This window comes from Heterodontus francisci, chromosome 40 (genome assembly GCF_036365525.1).
Source record: "Heterodontus francisci isolate sHetFra1 chromosome 40, sHetFra1.hap1, whole genome shotgun sequence".
Taxonomy (NCBI): Eukaryota; Metazoa; Chordata; class Chondrichthyes; order Heterodontiformes; family Heterodontidae; genus Heterodontus; species Heterodontus francisci.
Window position 1 is genome coordinate 21,719,152 of NC_090410.1, and position 17,120 is coordinate 21,736,271.

The 17,120-nt window shown below is 46.8% G+C and overlaps 1 protein-coding gene across 1 annotated transcript in view; it reads right to left on the bottom strand.

Moving 5' to 3' along the window:
• The window catches only part of si:ch1073-83n3.2 (uncharacterized), a 35,474-nt gene extending 26,883 nt beyond the window's left edge, over window positions 1-8,591 (bottom strand). The window contains exon 1 of the mRNA XM_068019320.1: window positions 8,401-8,591. The gene's annotated coding sequence lies outside the window, so the exon portion shown is untranslated. The remainder of the gene's footprint in view (window positions 1-8,400) is intronic.
• Window positions 8,592-17,120: the final 8,529 nt, after the last annotated feature.

A 17,120-nucleotide genomic window follows, 5' to 3' on the forward strand; every position in this document is an offset into this window, starting at 1 on the left:
AAGGATTCACCAAGGGGGAGCTAAAAACACGGTGTGTTTAAAATTGAACCCTGTTACGGTAAGATCAGGTGAAGGCTGAAAGGGAACCCTAGACCCCTTTCTCACCTGGTCATAACAGCATCTTTAGAGAGTGACAGAAATGTTAAGAAACTTGGATGCCAAACCAAAGAAAATGAGGTTAGGAAGGGTGGCGAGTTTGTTTAAAGAAGTCAGTTTTAAGGAGGACACTAAAGGAGGGGAACGAAGTGGCGAGGCAGAAGAATTTTGGTGCATGGCTGCGTAGGGTAAAAGGACAGCTGCCTCCTTCATGATACAGAGTAGGTTTCAAAGACAGGAGGATTTTCATTACGGAGACGGGAAACAGGAACTGGGTCTGGTTTTGGGTCAGAAACCTACCTCCAGTGGGAAACGGATTCGGGTTCAGACTTTCAAATGGGTAAGCCCTTAATTACTATGGAGGTGGGTTTCCAGTTCACTTAGAGCCAGTGGGGCTGGGAATGGAGGTGAGTCAGATCAAGTGCGGGGCTCATATAGATGTCCCATGACATCACTGAGGCTTCTGGTTGTCCTGCGGGAGAGATCTGCAGTGTGTGCCGAAACCTTTCACTGCAGCAGAAGGAAGGGAGATGTCACAGGGGAGATGGAGGCCTGGCACTAGGGGCAGGGGAGACCCCTAGAGAGAGAGAGAGGGTGTCAAGAGGAGGCCACCTTGTTATGCGGCAGGGGCACCTCTTTGTTCAGTGTTACCCCCTCCATCCCCTCTTCCTCCTCTCTCTCTGACCTCCTGCTCCTCCCCCGATGAGCTGTCTCCTTTCAGGGCCTCACTGTCCTCAAGTCAAATTTGGGCTACGGACCAAATGCTGGAAGGTGGGATTAGAATAGGTGGATCGTTTTTCAGCCAGCACAGACACGATCGGCCAAGTGGCTTCTTTCTGTGTCTTAAAATTTCTATGATTCTATTCTAAGTCCCATGCCACTCTGGAGGCCAGGTTGTGGAGAGTGCAGCAGACCACCACAATGACAGAGATCCTTGCAGGAGGGTATTGGAGGGTCCCACCCGAATGGTCCAGGCACCAGAATCGCTTTTTCAGAAGCCTGATGACCTGCTGAGCAGGTGGCATTGGTTGTATCTCCTCTGTGCCTCTGTCTGGGGCTAACGTAGTGAAGTCAATATCCATCTCTTCAAGGGATTTCCCTTGTCCCATTGGATGCATCCATGCACTTTGTGGGATGGAGTGAATCCAAGGCAGCCTGGACTGGTGGAGGATGAAGGAGTCATGGCAACAGCAAGGAGAGTGAGTGCACACATGGAGGAAACTCTTGTTGTGGTCACAAACCAGTTGGACATTGAGGGAGTGGAAGCCCTTCCTGTTGATGGACCTCACAGGCTGGTCACTGGGCGCCTTGATGGCCACATGGGTGCAATCGATGATGCCCTGCACCTGGAGAAATCCAGTGATGGAGGTGAAACCAATGCCTTCTGTGCCTATGCAAGCTCATCTCTGTCAAAGTGGATGTAGTTCCCCCCGCCCGCCTGATTATGGCATCCATGACCTGCCTGATGATGTAATGAGCAGCCGACTGCGAGATGCCACCCAGGTCCGCAGTTGATCCCTGGAATAACCCAGTTGCATAGAAATTCAGGGCGATGGAGACTTGACAGATGCACATAAGGGACTGCCATGGGGGCCACGAGGCCTCAGGTCATTGTGGTTCAGAGTACACAGGTCTGAGACCATCTACAGCACTGGCACTCTGCCATTTGCAGCTAGATGACTTTTGGGCGGTAAACCCAATGTTTTGGTAGCGTCTTCTTTCCCTTGCAGCCCCTCGCTGTCCTCCTCTGACCTCCTGCTGTCCAGGAAGTTGCATCTGCTGCAGCTCATCCTGGCTGCTCTGTCCAATGTGAAAGTAACCTGCTCCCATCTAAACTTCCTCAGATGGGGTTTGTGTGTTCACCAGGCCTTCCCCTGCCACCCCCAGCTGCCCCAGTGATGCCAGAGGCCTCACGACCCTCTCCAGATTCCTACCACTCACCACTGAGAAAAACAAGTCTTGCAGCTCCAGCAGTGTGGCACTTTTGGAGCAGCTGAGTTTTATTTTGGATCTCTGCATCATGTTACTCAGCCCTTCCTATAGCCCTCAGGGCCCTCTGCATTGTTCACGTCTTCTAAACCCTGCTGTAGTCAGGACATGGCGTTCTCACCATGCCCTTCCATTGAATAACCCAAAGTGCTGCTGACAAGCCTGTTAGTGAACTCTACAATGAGCTCAACAGGCATTGAATTTGATAAAAATTGGAGGCGTGTGGGACTTCCGTTCCCTGCCTCCCGGCATCCCTTTAAAAATGGCTTCGCGTTCCAGAGGCAGTGGGACCCAGTGCTGAGCTCCGAGAATGCAACCTTCAAATCACTCCTGCCCGCGATGGGGTTTAAAAATGCGGCCCAGTGTGGCCACTTTCTGGACAAGTGTTAGAAGCAGCTTTCAGAATGAATGCAACATAAAACTAGCTGATGTCGACAGCTTTGGATCAACCTTCACCTGATTTCATCTTTAAGCCGCATCACCCACTTCCTATTGGGGAAGCAGTCTGTTCTGCTGTAAACAGGACTCTACTCGATGTGAATTGATTCAGGTCCAATTACAGACCCCAATCCTTCCTCAGTGACCTGGGGGATTAGTTTAACTTCTCACTGTACAATAACACTGCCTGCATGTCTTTATACAACTCTTTAGCCTCTGAGATTTACTGAGCTTCCTCTGTGCATTAGTATTTCTAAACCGCCCCCCCCGGCCCCCTCCCCCGAAGGTGATGAACACGGACCTGCCTTTAGTGACCTCAGTGTCGCACTCTGGAATTCCTTCCATAAACCCCTCTGCCTTTCCACCTCCCTCTCCGGAACCTCGATCAAATGTCCAGTTTTTACGTGGGAGCTAAACTCTACCTCCTCTTCCTCTCTGAATCATTTCCATTTCATTGCCCCAAAGACAAACATTTCCAGTTGGCCACGGTCCTGGAGAATGTATCACATGATTTTCCATCTCCACCCACCCTGCCCAGTCAAACAGCCTTGTATCCCAGCTTCAATAACGTCATAACTAATAAGCAAAAGTGTTCAAAGGAGCAGAAAAATAAAACATACCGTCTTTTTCAACATTCCTTTGATTTTACCCTGGTTGTTCACATCAGTATCAGGAAAAAAATTTCATTTATATAACACCTTTCACCACCTACAGGACGTCCCAAAATGCTTTACAGCCAATGTAACACTTTTGAAGTGTAATCACTATTGTGATGGGAATGCAGTGCACAGCAAGCTCCCACAAACAGCAATGTGGTAATAACCAGATAATCTGTTTTTGTAATGTTAATTGAGCAGGACACAGGGATAACTTCGAAATAGTGCCGTGGGATTTTTTTTTACATCCACCTGAGAGGGCAGGCAGAGCCTCAGTTTAGCGTCTCATCAGAAAGATGGCACCTCCGACAGTGTGGCACTCCCTCAGCGCTGCACGGGGGAGTGTCAGCCTGGATTTCTGTGCTCAAGTCCTGAGGGTGGGAGTTAAACCCACAACCTTCTGGCTCAGAGGTGAGAGGAAATTAATATTTAACTCCTGCAGCCTCCTGGACAACCCTGGAGAGTTGGCAACTTTACTGAAGATCCAACACACAATTGTGGTCCGCCAGCCAGAGGCTGGAAGCCAGCCATTAAAATCTCCTGATGCCTCAGTGAGTATATCCAGAGTAGCTGAGCCATACTGATTAGGAAGGTCTGGGTTCAGTCCCAGACATGCCAACTCTTCATCATTTATAACAAGAGATGCCATTTCAAAGTAGCCTGCGCTATCTTGGGCTTTTTCATAGGGAAGTTGCATCGAAACCTTCTGCATCTGTATCCAGACTCCAGGAGCCGACTGTACAGGAAATGACCTTGCTTTGCTGAGCCTGGAGCTGTCTTGCTGCCTGGGCCTCAGGCCCCGCAGCTATGCCTGACCACACCGCCCCCCACCGACCCCCACTCCATGCCAGCTCGCTGAGGGGAGGGAGAAGGTTTTGGGTAGCTCTGTGTCGGTGTTGAGACTCCCCGGTGGGGCTTGGCCCGTATTTCTCATTCCAGCTCCAACTTTGCTGCCTCCACCGTTCCCCGATGCTGCAGTCGCCTGGCAACCAGTGAGCCAGACGTACTGCCAGTGAACACTGCTTCAACTGACTGATGTTAGTAGCACAAGTTGTTGTTGTTGTCTCACAGCTGGAGCGAATGGGTGGGGACTTGAATTACCAGAGAAATCCATTTATAAGCAGCACACACGCAGGTCAAATTAAATGCTTACCAATTAATAACCAGATGTACACATCTACATTTATAAATAACAGATGTAAGGATGTTGAGAACGAACACATAAAGTGAGTGTTGCTGAAAATAGAGGCATTTTGTCGAAGCTTTTCACCTTGCACTCATCAGGACAAGTCGCAAGAATACCAACGTAAGGGAAAGCAACGAATTTATACTGGATGAGAAGAGAGTGGTGATTGGTTGGCGAGTGAACTCTGATTGGCAGAGGCATTGCCATGGAGAATGCACCAGTTTATGGTGACTAACAGTTAACTGCCGAGCTTTGTTTGAAATTTAAACCAGGCAGCATGACTCTGATTGGTCAAGGCATTGCCCTGAGGAATGAATCAGCGAATGGCTGTCACATATTTTGTTTAGCTGAAACAGGCCCAATGTGTGTAAATAAACTCAGTCATGAGGTTTATAAAGCAACTATCAATCTGTATTAGTTAATGTTAAAAAATAAAGCCTATGATTTCTATACCAAATCTTTTGATTTTAAAAGTTTGTCTCCTGATCTAGAAGATGGCTGGTTTGGCATTACTGCAGTCCCCAGTTAGCGGCCGTCAGTAAAATCATAGAATCACACAGAACGGAAGGAGGCCACTCGGCCCATCGTGCCTGTGCCAGCTCTCTGAAACTTACCAATCAGTCCCACTTCCCTGCTCTTGCCCTGTGTCTGTGCAAATATTTCCTTTAACTCCACCAGGAATTAATACTTTAAGCGTGTTTTCATTGCCTGAAAATGTCCATATCTGGTTCTTTTCTTTAGACCAATCAACATTCAGTTTATGAGGTAGCGTATTGAATATTCTAAGGAAGTGAATGCTCATTGGTCCTCGCGCAGACAAAGCTCATTGGACGCGATGTTCCATCAATGGTCCGGGTTGGAAAGGGAAAAGCAGCCAGTGTTGTGAGGGTTAAGTTGGGAGTTCCATAGCACCCTTACTTGGATTAGCTTTCAATTCCAGATTTTGTTTTATTAATGAATTTAATTTAAAATCCACCAACCCCGTAGTGGGATTTGAACCTGTGTTCTCAGGGCAATAGCCTGGACCTCTAGGTTACTAGTTCAGCACCATTACCACCATCTCCCCTGACGTACGTGGCGAAGCTTTTGTGGCTTCCCTGCCAGACCGAACTTGCAGGGAAGGGAAGCTGGGGACAGAAGCGTCCCAGAAATGTAAGTTTCTTTTCACTTTTCCTCGTGGGTCAGAAGGAGCAGGAATGCTCTCTGCCAAGCCCCACAAGAAAATCTTTGGCCTCCGCTGTGTGTCTGATAAAGAATCTTGCACTGGGAGAGCGGGAATCTGCAGATTGGAATCCCACCCATGATGTGCCAGCACTAGCTTGGCAAACCCATTCAGTCCCTGAATTTACACAGGGGCAGGGAGGAGACACGGACTTGGTGGATCATCCCCGGCTCAGTTATTTATTTATTGGCTGCCCCAGCTCCTGGCTTTAGGTCTCACTCTGTTCCCCCACAGTGAGAGAGCCACCTTCTAGCCTGTCGAGCGTATACCAAGGCAGCTCCCCCTTTGAGCTCTCCCTACCTCCCTCGTAGTGAGACTCAGGCCTTGATCTGGCACCTTCTCCCACTGCCAGGACTGAGGGCAACAGCTCACAAGTGGAATGAATGGTGGGCAAAGGAAATATATGTTTAAAATCTGTTCTCAGGAATGTGGATGTCACTGGCAAGGCTGGCATTTATTGCCCATCCCTAAGTGCGTTGAGAAGGTGGTGAATGGGCTGCATGGTCGGGGGCCTGTTGGCATGGCAATAGACAGTCCAACTGCAGAATTCGATTCCGGGATCCCCTCTAAGTAGACATTATAGTCTGAGTTATGGCTCTGCGGGTAACTGAGTCAGAAACTTATGGGTTTAAGTCCCAAGCCGAAACATGGAATTCCCTTCCTAACAGCACTATGGGGTGTACCTACACCGCACGGACTGCAGCGGTTCAAGAAGGCAGCTCACCACCACCTTCTCAAGGGCAATTAGAGATGGGCAATAAACCTATGAGTTAATAAAATAATTTCTATTTAATTAAATGAAATCAGCAGCACAGTATTATTACTCTTCCCATTGTCCAAATCTGCCAGCCCCAAATAATCCCCACCCATTCCATTCCAGCAATGAATTCTGACCCATCTTTCATATTAAAATAGCTTAGCAGCGTGTGACCCAGTATGATTTAATAACATTGGAAGGCTGCGCTTGCCCAGAGAGAACTGGGGCAGATTAAAGATTGATTAAATTATGTTTTATGGGGCAACAGTACTTGCTCGGATTAGGAAGCAATCATCTTTATGTTGCGTTAATCCTTAATTCATTCAGAGCCACGTGTGGGCTGGAGTTTGGCTGGGACAGCAATGGTGTGATGTTTGATTGGAGCTGTTTAATCGGGAACAGAATTCAATTCCTGCCCGTTTTTTTCTCCTTACTCTCTGATTGCTCGCCATGCATTTGTATCTTACGATAGATCCTGTCTCCCTCCCTCTCACTGTGCCTGCTTTAACCTGCTGCTGGAGAGGTGCTAACATTGCTGTCTCAACTGTAACAAATTACTCCATCTAATTCGCGATTTGTTCAGACGTTTAAGGGCAAATTTTACGAACGATAATGGAAAGACTTGCATTTATATAGCACCTTTCACAGTCTCAGGTCAGCCCAAAGCACTTCACAGTACCATTTGAAGTGTAGTCACTATTGTAATGTAGGAAACGCGGCAGCCAAATTGTGCACAGCAAGCTCCCACACACAGCCATGTGATAAATGAGCAAATCATCTGTTTCAGGTGTTGGCTGAGGGTTAAATATTGACCAGGACACTGGGGAAAACTCCCCTGGCTAAATATTTGAATGGAAAATATTTACAGGGTTTTGGGGAAAGAGGGTGGGGATTAATGGGATAGCTCTAACAAAGGGCCAGCACAGGCACGATGGGCCGAAAAGCCTCCTTCTGTGTTGTAAGATTCTTTGACGAGACATGTGAATCCTGACAACACCATTTTCCCAGGGCTGTTCTATGAAATCCCTGGTGGAAATTCACTTCCAATAAAATCTGTTTGGACGAAATTGAAGGATCTTGTGCCAGGGAGAGATGTTCGTGTTGGAGTAAAGAATGCCTTCTCATTTCAGGTACCAAGCACCCCTCGGACACCTGAATGCAATATTCTAATCCAGGACCGACCATCACTGAGTTATCAATCAGCTCCCCCCCGTCTGATTATGAAATGAAATACAATTTGAAGAAATCAAACTGGTTGGGGTCAAGGCTGGGCGGAATATCAAATTTCTGTTAACGACTTTTCAAGGCATCACACAGTGTGAATCTTTCCATGATATTGATGCAAAAAGATTTCGATTACTTAGGCATTTATATAGACCCTGTGCAACTTTAAAGGTTAAGAACTTTGGATGTATGCATAATAGAAACTTTTTCATCCAGTTGTTAATTGAGTTCCTATGTGCCGCTTTTTTCCTGGAAAGAACAGTATATTTTCTTCTCCCAGCTGTTCGGGACTTCAGTTGTGCTTGCTGTAAAACCCTTTTCGTCCCCTGTCACTAGTTCCAACAGGAAAACATTATCACAGCATTCACAACAACATTAATAATATGAACAAAAACTTTATGAATTATGCTTTCATATGCTGTTTATAGAGTGTTTCTCTTGCATGTACATCCAAAGTTATTAAAGGTTAAAGTTGCACAGGAACTTTATAAACACCCTGTAAACACAATTACTAAAGAAAAGCTTTAAATATACAAATAGACTGAGGAATTTCACCAGAAGAATAAAGGGGATGGTTAGAAAAGAGGTTTTCACACAAAGAGGTTGTTAGAGCAATGGGATATTTTACCACAAGGGTCTATTGAGGCAGAGATTGAAAGATCATTTAAAAGGGAATAGCGTGAAGAGGAAGGATGGGTAAGGAAATGGGTTTAGAGTAATGCTCCAGTTGAAGAGCTAGCACATGCATGATGGACTGAATGGCCTTCTTCTGTACTGTAATTTTCTGCAATTAAACGGATGTTTTAAAAAATATTTAATAACCGTGACTTACCCAGTAAATCATTGTTTAAACTTGTCTCTGGTCTAGTTCCCTGGGGTATTAGGAGGCTCTTGTAATCTTGTGCTGTGTCTCCTAGCTGTCAGCAAAAAGACCACGGCATGTTTTGCAACCTTACCGTATTTCTTCAGGTATCCCTGGTGAATCCCACGGGAGCACATTCTAAAACATCTCCGTCGCCAGTTCTGTGATTCCCACAGCTGATACTAACAGAACCTGTCAATTTCAGGCAGGTCCCTTGGGGTTGAGAGCAAACTTGTGCTGATGTCATCATCAGAAGCAACCAATTGTGGCAGGGACCAAGGATTTTCACCATCACCACGAGAGGGATATCTGATTGATTGTAACCCTTTGCTCAATGCACAGAAACTGACAGAGCAGAGATCAGAGAGGAGGCAGCAAAGATGGAAGGAAGGGCCCAGAGGAGATTGGATTCTGTTTCTCTCTACAGATTTCTATCTCAGCACTTTAAATAAGCTCAGAGGAGGGATTTGCGGAGACTCACCAATAGTTTACTTCATAACTTTACTGAAATAAAAACAGAGAAAATGCTGGAAATACTCAGCAGGTCAGGCAGCAACTGTGGAGACAGAAACAGGATTAACAGGGAAAATTTTATCCTGGCAGTACGGGTCTCGCCTCCAGAGAAACCGTCGCCAAGATCCCCATTCTACAGAAGACCCGCTGAATTTAGTGCCAGTTAGGCACTTAACTGGACAACGCTGGGCCTTCCATGGGATCAAGTCCCGCCCTTGCATAGCTGCCAGCCAATGGTGGTGGCTGCTGTGGCAAGTGCACCTACTGGAGGTCGAGGAGTGTCGCTGGAACCATGTCTCAGGTAGGTCAGGGTGGGAGGGGTCTCGCGGGTTGGGGGATGTGGGGCAGAAGGGGAGGGGGGGGTCGGCAACAAGGGCAGTGGGGTGGTTCACAGTGGTGCCTTTTAATGAGGGACGCTCTCCCCCACCCCGGATCCGCTAAGTCGCCCGATCGGCTTTCTGTGCCGTGCTTCCCATGTGGCGACAGTGTCACCCACCACACGACTAATTGTGGCGGGAAGAGGCCCTCAATTGGGGCTTAATTGCCCAGTTAAGGGCCTCAATTGGCAGCAGGGAGGGAAGGCCATTCACGGGCCTTCCTGACCTGGACTAAATTTTGGCGGAGGCTTGATGGTGGTGGGAACACCTGCCCTCCCCACACCCCCCCACCCCACCACCATCACACCCGATTTTATGCCCTTTCCACCTCCAGACCTGCTGCGGGAGAGAGCATAAAATTTCCCCCAACATTTCAGGTCAATGACCTTTCAGAAAAACTCACGGATGCTGCCCGACCTGCTGAATATTTCCGGTATGTTTTGTTTTTATTTTGGATTTCCAGCGTCTGCGGTATTTCGCTCTTGTAATAATTTTGTTGCCTGGTTAGCGGAGGTGTTATTAGCTTGGCCTGAGGATTCCTGGGGAAAGGCGGTGGGGACCAGTCTGGCTTCCTGTTAATGTCATCCCTGCCGGAGAGCTCAGGTGTATGAATGTGCAGTGAGGACACAATGGGTATAATGTGATGCCCTGCACAATCAAAGAACCAGCTTTCACTCAGGCTCCCCCTGAGTCACAATGGGCATTTGAAACCAACTTTCACTGCCCGACATCACCAGTGGAACATGGCCAAAGTGGGAATTGGTCTCAGGAGGCAGTTGGTCTCGACAGAACTGTTACTCAGTGAGAGGAACAACCTTCTAGAAAGGGGGGAGGGGAAATTGGAGGGAGTGAGTGCACGTCACCAGGCACTGTGCAGGAGCGATGAGCCACTGCACCCACTCCAAAGTGGAAATGATCCCAAATGAGGCTTTCCCAAAAATTTCTGCATGTTCAGATTGACTCAAGTTGGTGGAAATTCCGGCAGCAGCAAAACCGCACAAACTCTGGTGTTCGGGGAAACACAAGCCCACGGTGCAGTCTGGAGGCTTCACGAATGGAGACCTCAATCAGCTCTTCCCCACAGCACACAGGAAAGAAGAATAAAAGCACTCGGATTTCTACAGTGCCGTGAAGTGTTGTTGCCGATGTGTTGTAGGAAACACGGCAGCCAGTTCATGCACAGCAAGATCCCATAGACAGCAATATGGTAATGACCGGATAATCTGTTTAGGGTTATTGATTGAGAGATAAATATTGGCCCTCAGACTCTTCTTTGAAATAGTGCCAAGTGCCATCCTCCTGAAAGGCCGGAAGGGGCCTCTGTTTAATATCTCATTGGAAGAATAGCTGGAGAGTCATCCTAGATTTTGTTCTCAAGGGCAGAATCTTAGCCCCCAGTGAGGCGGGCGGGAATTAGAGTTAGCGCCGCTGGTGGTTGGGCTGGTTTGTCGTTGCCGATCTGACTGTCGGCGGTTTTGCTCAAGGGGGCGGAAGGCGAGACCCGGAAACCCACCTGATTGAGCTTATTGGCCGGTTGAGCTTGCTCATGAGTTTGTTGTCAGCTCATTAAGGGCCGGTTTGCAATATTTGTGGGGGAGGCACGTGTTACACAAAGTGGCAGAGAGCCGAGGCCATCGTGTCTATCCGAGAACTGAGCGGTTCTCTGGGGTTAATTTCACTTGTAAATGAGTCCTTTGCAATTTATGAATAACATTGGAAATGTTGAGCCACGATCCCAGACATGTGACCTTCCATTTTTTAATGACAAGTCTGCAAAGGCGAAGACGTGGTCTTTGAATGCCAACACTGAGAACGCTGCACCATGTCAACGGTGAGATTAGATCTATTCAAGGTTGTGTTTTCAATGGATGAGTTCTCAAATGCAGAGCAAAGTGAGTGCCGGGGAATGCAGTCCTGCTGGTTGCATAGTGCTCAGGTGAAACGTTCTTGCATCAGATGTGCCCTAACGCTGATGCTATCTGGATGAGAGCAGAGTGATAATGTTACTGGATTAGTGATCCAGAGGCCCAGACTAATGCTCCAGAGACAGGAGTTCAAATCCCACTGTGGCAGGTGGTGGAAATTAAATTCAATTCATTTATAAAATCTGGAATAAAATGCTAGTCTCGTTAATAATAATCATGAAACTACTGGATTGCAAAAAAACACATCAGGTTCACTAATGTCAGCCATCCTTACCTGGTCTGGTCTACATGAGACTCCAGACCCACAGCAATGTGGTTGTCTCTTAACTGTCCTCTGAAATAGCCGAGCGAGCCACTCAGTTGTATCGAATCGCAACAGAAAAGTCAATTAAGAATAAAACTGCATAGGCCATGCGACATCAACCTAGGCACCGGGAACGACAGTGGCACACCCTGCCCAGTCAATCCTACAAAGTCTTTCTCATTAACAGCTGGGGGCTTGTGCCAAAATTGGGAGAGCTGTCACACAAACTAGTCAAGCAACAGCCTGACATAGTCATACTCACCGTGTCATACCTTACAGCCAATGTCCCAGACTCCTCCATCGCCATTCCTGGGAACGCCCTGTACCACCGGCAGGACAGACTCACCAGAGGTGGCAGCACAGTGGTATACACCTGGGAGGGAGTTGCCCTGGGAGTCCGCAAAATTGACTCCGGACCCCATGAGGTTTCATAGCATCAGGTCAAACATGGGCAAGGAAACCTCCTGCAGATTACCACCTACTGCACCCCCCTCAGCTGATAAATCAGTACTCCTCCATGTTGAACACCAATTGGAAGAAGCACTGAGGGTAGCAAAGGCAAAGGGGGACTTCAATATCCATCACCAAGAGAGGCTCAGTAACACCAATAGCTGGCTGAGCCAGGCTGCCTGCAGAAGGTGGTGAGAGAACTAACACGAGGGAAAAACCGACTTGACCTCATCCTCATCAATCTACCTGTTGCAGAGGCATCTGTCTGTGACAGTATTGGTCAGAGTGACCACTGCACAGTCCTTGTGGAGACAAAGTCCTGTCTTCACACTGAGGATACCCTCCATTGTGTTGTGTGGCACTACCACAGTGCTAAACGGGATAGATTTCAAACAGATCTGGCAGCTCAAAACTGGACATACATGAGGTGCTGTGGACGATCAGCAGCAGCAGAATTCAACCACAATCTGTAACCCCAAGGCCCAGCATATCCCCCACTCTACCATTACCATCAAGCCAGGGGACCAATCCTGGTTCGATGAAGAGTGCAGGAGGGCATGCCAGGAGCAGCATCAGGCATATCTAAAAGTGAGGTGACAGTCTGGTGAAGCTACAACACAAGACTACTTACATGCTAAACAGCAGAAGCAGCATGCGATAGACAGAGCGAAGAAATCCCACAACCAGCAGATCAAATCAAAGCTCTGCAGTCCTGCCACATCCAGTCATGAATGGTGGTGGACAAATTAAACAACTAACCAGAGGAGGAGGCTCCATAAATATCCCCATCCTCAACAATGGGGGGGCCAGCAAATCAGTACAAAAGACAAGGCTGAAGTATTTGCATCCATCTGCAGCTAGAAGTGCCCAGTTGATGATCCATCTCGGCCTCCTCCTGAAGTGCCCAGCATCACAGATGCCAGACCTCAGCCAATTCGATTCCACGTGATATCAAGAAACAGCTGAAGGCACTGGATACTGCAAAGGCTATAGGCCTTGACAACATCCTGGCTGTAGTACTGAAGACTTGTTGCTGCAGAACCAACTGTGCCCCCAGCCAAGCTGCAACACTGGCATCTACCCAGCAATGGGGAAAATTGCCCAGATATATCCTGTCCACAAAAAGCAGGACAATGAAATCCGGCCAATTACCATCCCATCAGTCTACTGCCAATCATCAGTAAAGTGATGGAAGGGGTCTTTGAAAGTTGTTACGGACAAATGGGACTCGGTATGGGTGACTTCCACTTTTCACCTCTTAACTGACCACAGACAGTGCTTAAAATAGTGTTTTAGCCCCTGAGTGTTTTAAGGGTTAAATAAATAGACAAACAACAGGGTTTTTCATAGGTTAAAAAAGAAAGATGAATATTTATTTTACATAATAACCAAAAAATGTTCGCGACTTCACCCACGTATACACATACACACAAACACACACACACATGAGAAGATAGAGAGTAGAGTGGTAGCATGCAGTTAGAGTCCAATTGTGGTAAAAGAGTTTGTTGTTTTAAGAAAAACTTTTGAAGCTTTTCGAGAGGAAATCTTTCAATGGTGCAGGCCTGAATGTTGGTGTCTAGAAAAGGATGAAATGACACAGGTAGCTTATGGTTAAGCCTAAATTTGAAGTCAATGTGGTTCACTTTCACAAATGTGAGTTTCAAAGTCACCTTGCAATTCCTCTGCTGCAGTAGTTAAAAGATGTTATCAGCAGGGTTCCTGCTTAGTTAACCTGTGTTACAACTGTTCTGTCTGGAAAAGACCTTCTCTGGCTGTTCTGCCCACAGAGAGATACCTTTTAAGGTAGCAACCTGTCAGGTTGGGGTGTCAGACACATGACTAAGGGCTTTCTCCCCTGGGCTGTTTCTTACAATGTTTCAGGATATGGGAACCATTGTTAGATAGTGGCATATGAATGTGGTCCATTCTGATAAATAGGTATGACTTCACACCTGTTATTTTGGCCTTGGCTTCAGAATTAGTCTATCTGCAAAGGTCTTTCTTAGCTGCATTCCTGCAGGTAGGAGTTGTTAGCATGGAATGTGATGTTCTCCATTTCAATGTGTTTTGCCCAAATTTAATTCAAATGTAGATAATGTGTTTCTTCTTCAACAGACACATGTTTATTGAACAGTATAGAAGGGGGTCACCTGACCTCTACTCAATTTTGTCTGTGGCACAAAGTGTCCATTTTCTTGTAGTTCAGTTCAACAGTTGACTTTTATTTCATAATTCCTCCACTTCATTTCATATTTAATCACTGTGTGAGCGTGACACAGTGCTATCAACCAGCACTTACTCAGCAATAACCTGCTCACCGATGCTCAGTTTAGGCTCCACAAGGTCCACTTGGATCCAGACCACATTACAGTCTTGGTCCAAACATGGGCAAAAGAGTTGAACTCCAGAGGTGAGGTGAGAGTGACTGTCCTTGACATCAAGGCAGCATTTGACCAAGTATGGCATTAAGGAGCCTGAGCAAAATTGAAGTCAATAGGAATCAGGGGGAAATCTCTCCACTGGTTGGAGTCATACCCAGCACAAAAGAAGATGGCTGCGGTTGTTGGAGGCCAATCACCTCAACCCCAGGACATCACTGCAGGAGTTCCTCAGGGTAGTGTCCTAGGCCCAATATATTCCTGCTGTTCTTTTGCTTAAAATTAGCTTTAAGCCTGGCTCTATGACTCTGTGCTTTAAGAAACTCTCTTAGACTAGCTGCTTGGATTGAGAGCAGCAGGTGTTTTGCAGTGCTCTGTGTTTATCTTGCTTGCAGCACTTAATTCCATCTGTTTACATAGCTGTTTGCTAGGCAATTTAAATGCTTTTTTTGAAGAGTTTTTTTTGCAGTATTTAAGCTGGTCTATTTACACAGCTGTTCACTTGGCAGTTCAATAGCTTTTTATTTTGCTAAGAGTTTGTTTATGTTCTTCCCCTCAAGTGGTTTAATGGTATTTTTATAGCTGTGTCTTTGTGAATGGAAGCTCCTCTTCATGCTCAAGTGGTTTAATGAGTTTTTAAAAACTTTGCTGCGTGGATGAGGCTCTGCAGTAATTGGGTTTTTCTGTACTTGTTCTAATGGACGCCTCCTGTATTGGTGCCGACCTTGATCAGCCTGGGAGAGAAGTCAGGTTTCCATGTTTTTTTTTTATGGAGTCTTTGGGAAAAAAATCAATCTTTCAGGCACTTCCAGGCTTGTTTTTTTTTTAAACAATGACTTACCCAATTTACTTGCAGCCTGTCATTCTGTGTTCTGTCTTCTACAGCTTGAGGTAAGGTCCTTTTTTCTTTCTACTGTTTGGGCCAATATTTCTGTGGAACTTTCTCTCTTTTTGCTGTAGGAAGGGTAGTTTATGCAACTGTTTGGACCTGTGGTCTTCAACTTAGACTTTGTCTTTGCACCACAGCTGCCACCATGTAATGGGTTCTTTATGTTGTCTGATGTAACATACATGAGACGCGTGGAGTCCAGTTGGTTGAAGATCTCTAACAGGTTTATTACAGTTAAGCTATTATACAGTAGAGAGCTAACTATTTACAGAATCTTACTCTGAGTGTTACACTTGCAGAGTGACTCTGGCTTTGATCACATGACTACATCATGATGCTTAGCTCATTTTTTTTTTTATTCATTCATGGGATGTGCGCGTCGCTGGCCAGGCCAGCATTTATTGCCCATCCCTAATTGCCCTTGAGAAGGTGGTAGTGAGCTGCCTCCTTGAACCGCTGCAGTCCATTTGGGATAGGTACACCCACAGTGCTGTTAGGAAGGGAGATCCAGGATTTTGACCCAGTGACAGTGAAGGAACGGTGATATAGCTCCAAGTCAGGATGGTGTGTGACTTGGAGGGAAACTTGCAGGTGGTGGTGTTCCCATGTATTTGCTGCCCTTGTCCTTCTAGTTGGTAGAGGTCGCGGGATTGGAAGGTGCTGTCTGAGGAGCCTTGGTGCATTGCTGCAGTGCATCTTGTAGATGGTACACACTGCTGCCACTGTGAGTCAGTGCTGGAGGGAGTGAATGTTTGTGGATGGGGTGCCAATCAAGTGGGCTGCTTTGTCCTGGATGGTGTCGAGCTTCTTGAGTGTTGTTAGAGCTGCACCCATCCAGGCAAGTGGAGAGTATTCCATCACACTCCTGACTTGTGCCTTGTAGATGGTGGACAGGCTTTGAGGAGTCAGGAGGTGAGTTACTCGCCTCAGGATTCCTAGCCTCTGACCTGCTCTTGTAGCCATGGTATTTATATGGCTACTCCAGTTCAGTTTCTGGTCAATGGTAGCCCCTAGGATGTCGATAGTGGGGGATTCAACGCTGGTAATGCCGTTGAATGTCAAGGGGAGATGGTTAGATTCTCTCTTGTTGGAGATGGTCATTGCCTGGCACTTGTGTGGCGCGAATGTTACTTGCCACTTATCAGCCCAAGCCTGGATATTGTCCAGGTTATTGTCCTGGATATTTGCATACTAAGATCTTAAAGGGACATCACTTTTAAAGGCAATCATACAACAGAACCCACAATAACAATAACAAAAACAACATGCATTTATGTAGCATCTTTAATGTAGTAAATCATCCCAAGGTGCTTCACAGATGCAGTATCAAACAAAACTGGACACCGAGCCACATAGAGAGATGCAACTTTATGACTCAGAGGTGAGTGTGCTGCCAATTGAACCACAGCTGGTAACAGATCAACATTCCCCAGGGAGAAATCATGGCACTTCCAGGTCCAGCTTTGTCCCGGAGCTGTGCTTTCCCATGAACACTGTCTGCACAGTGGTACATCCAGGGGCTTTAAGCCGAGGGATACAACCAGAATGAACTCTCACTTTAAACAGAAGTTAAACCATATTTCCCTGTGAACCAAAGAACAAACTATTTTCCGTGGAATACAAGTCCCACTCAGCAAAAAGTCAGAGCCACAGAGTGGGCAGCTGCTATTTTCTGGGCTCCTTTCCCTTCCTGTGAGGCAGTTAAGTGTTCTTAAAGGGGACAAGTCAGCGAATAAGCAGAAGCTGTACGATATGTGACAGTCTCCTCTATAATTTTACCCCTCCCCCCCACTAGTCTCCTAAAGGCTTGAGGTGCTATGTGCAGCTGTCATAGATGACACTGATGGCTAC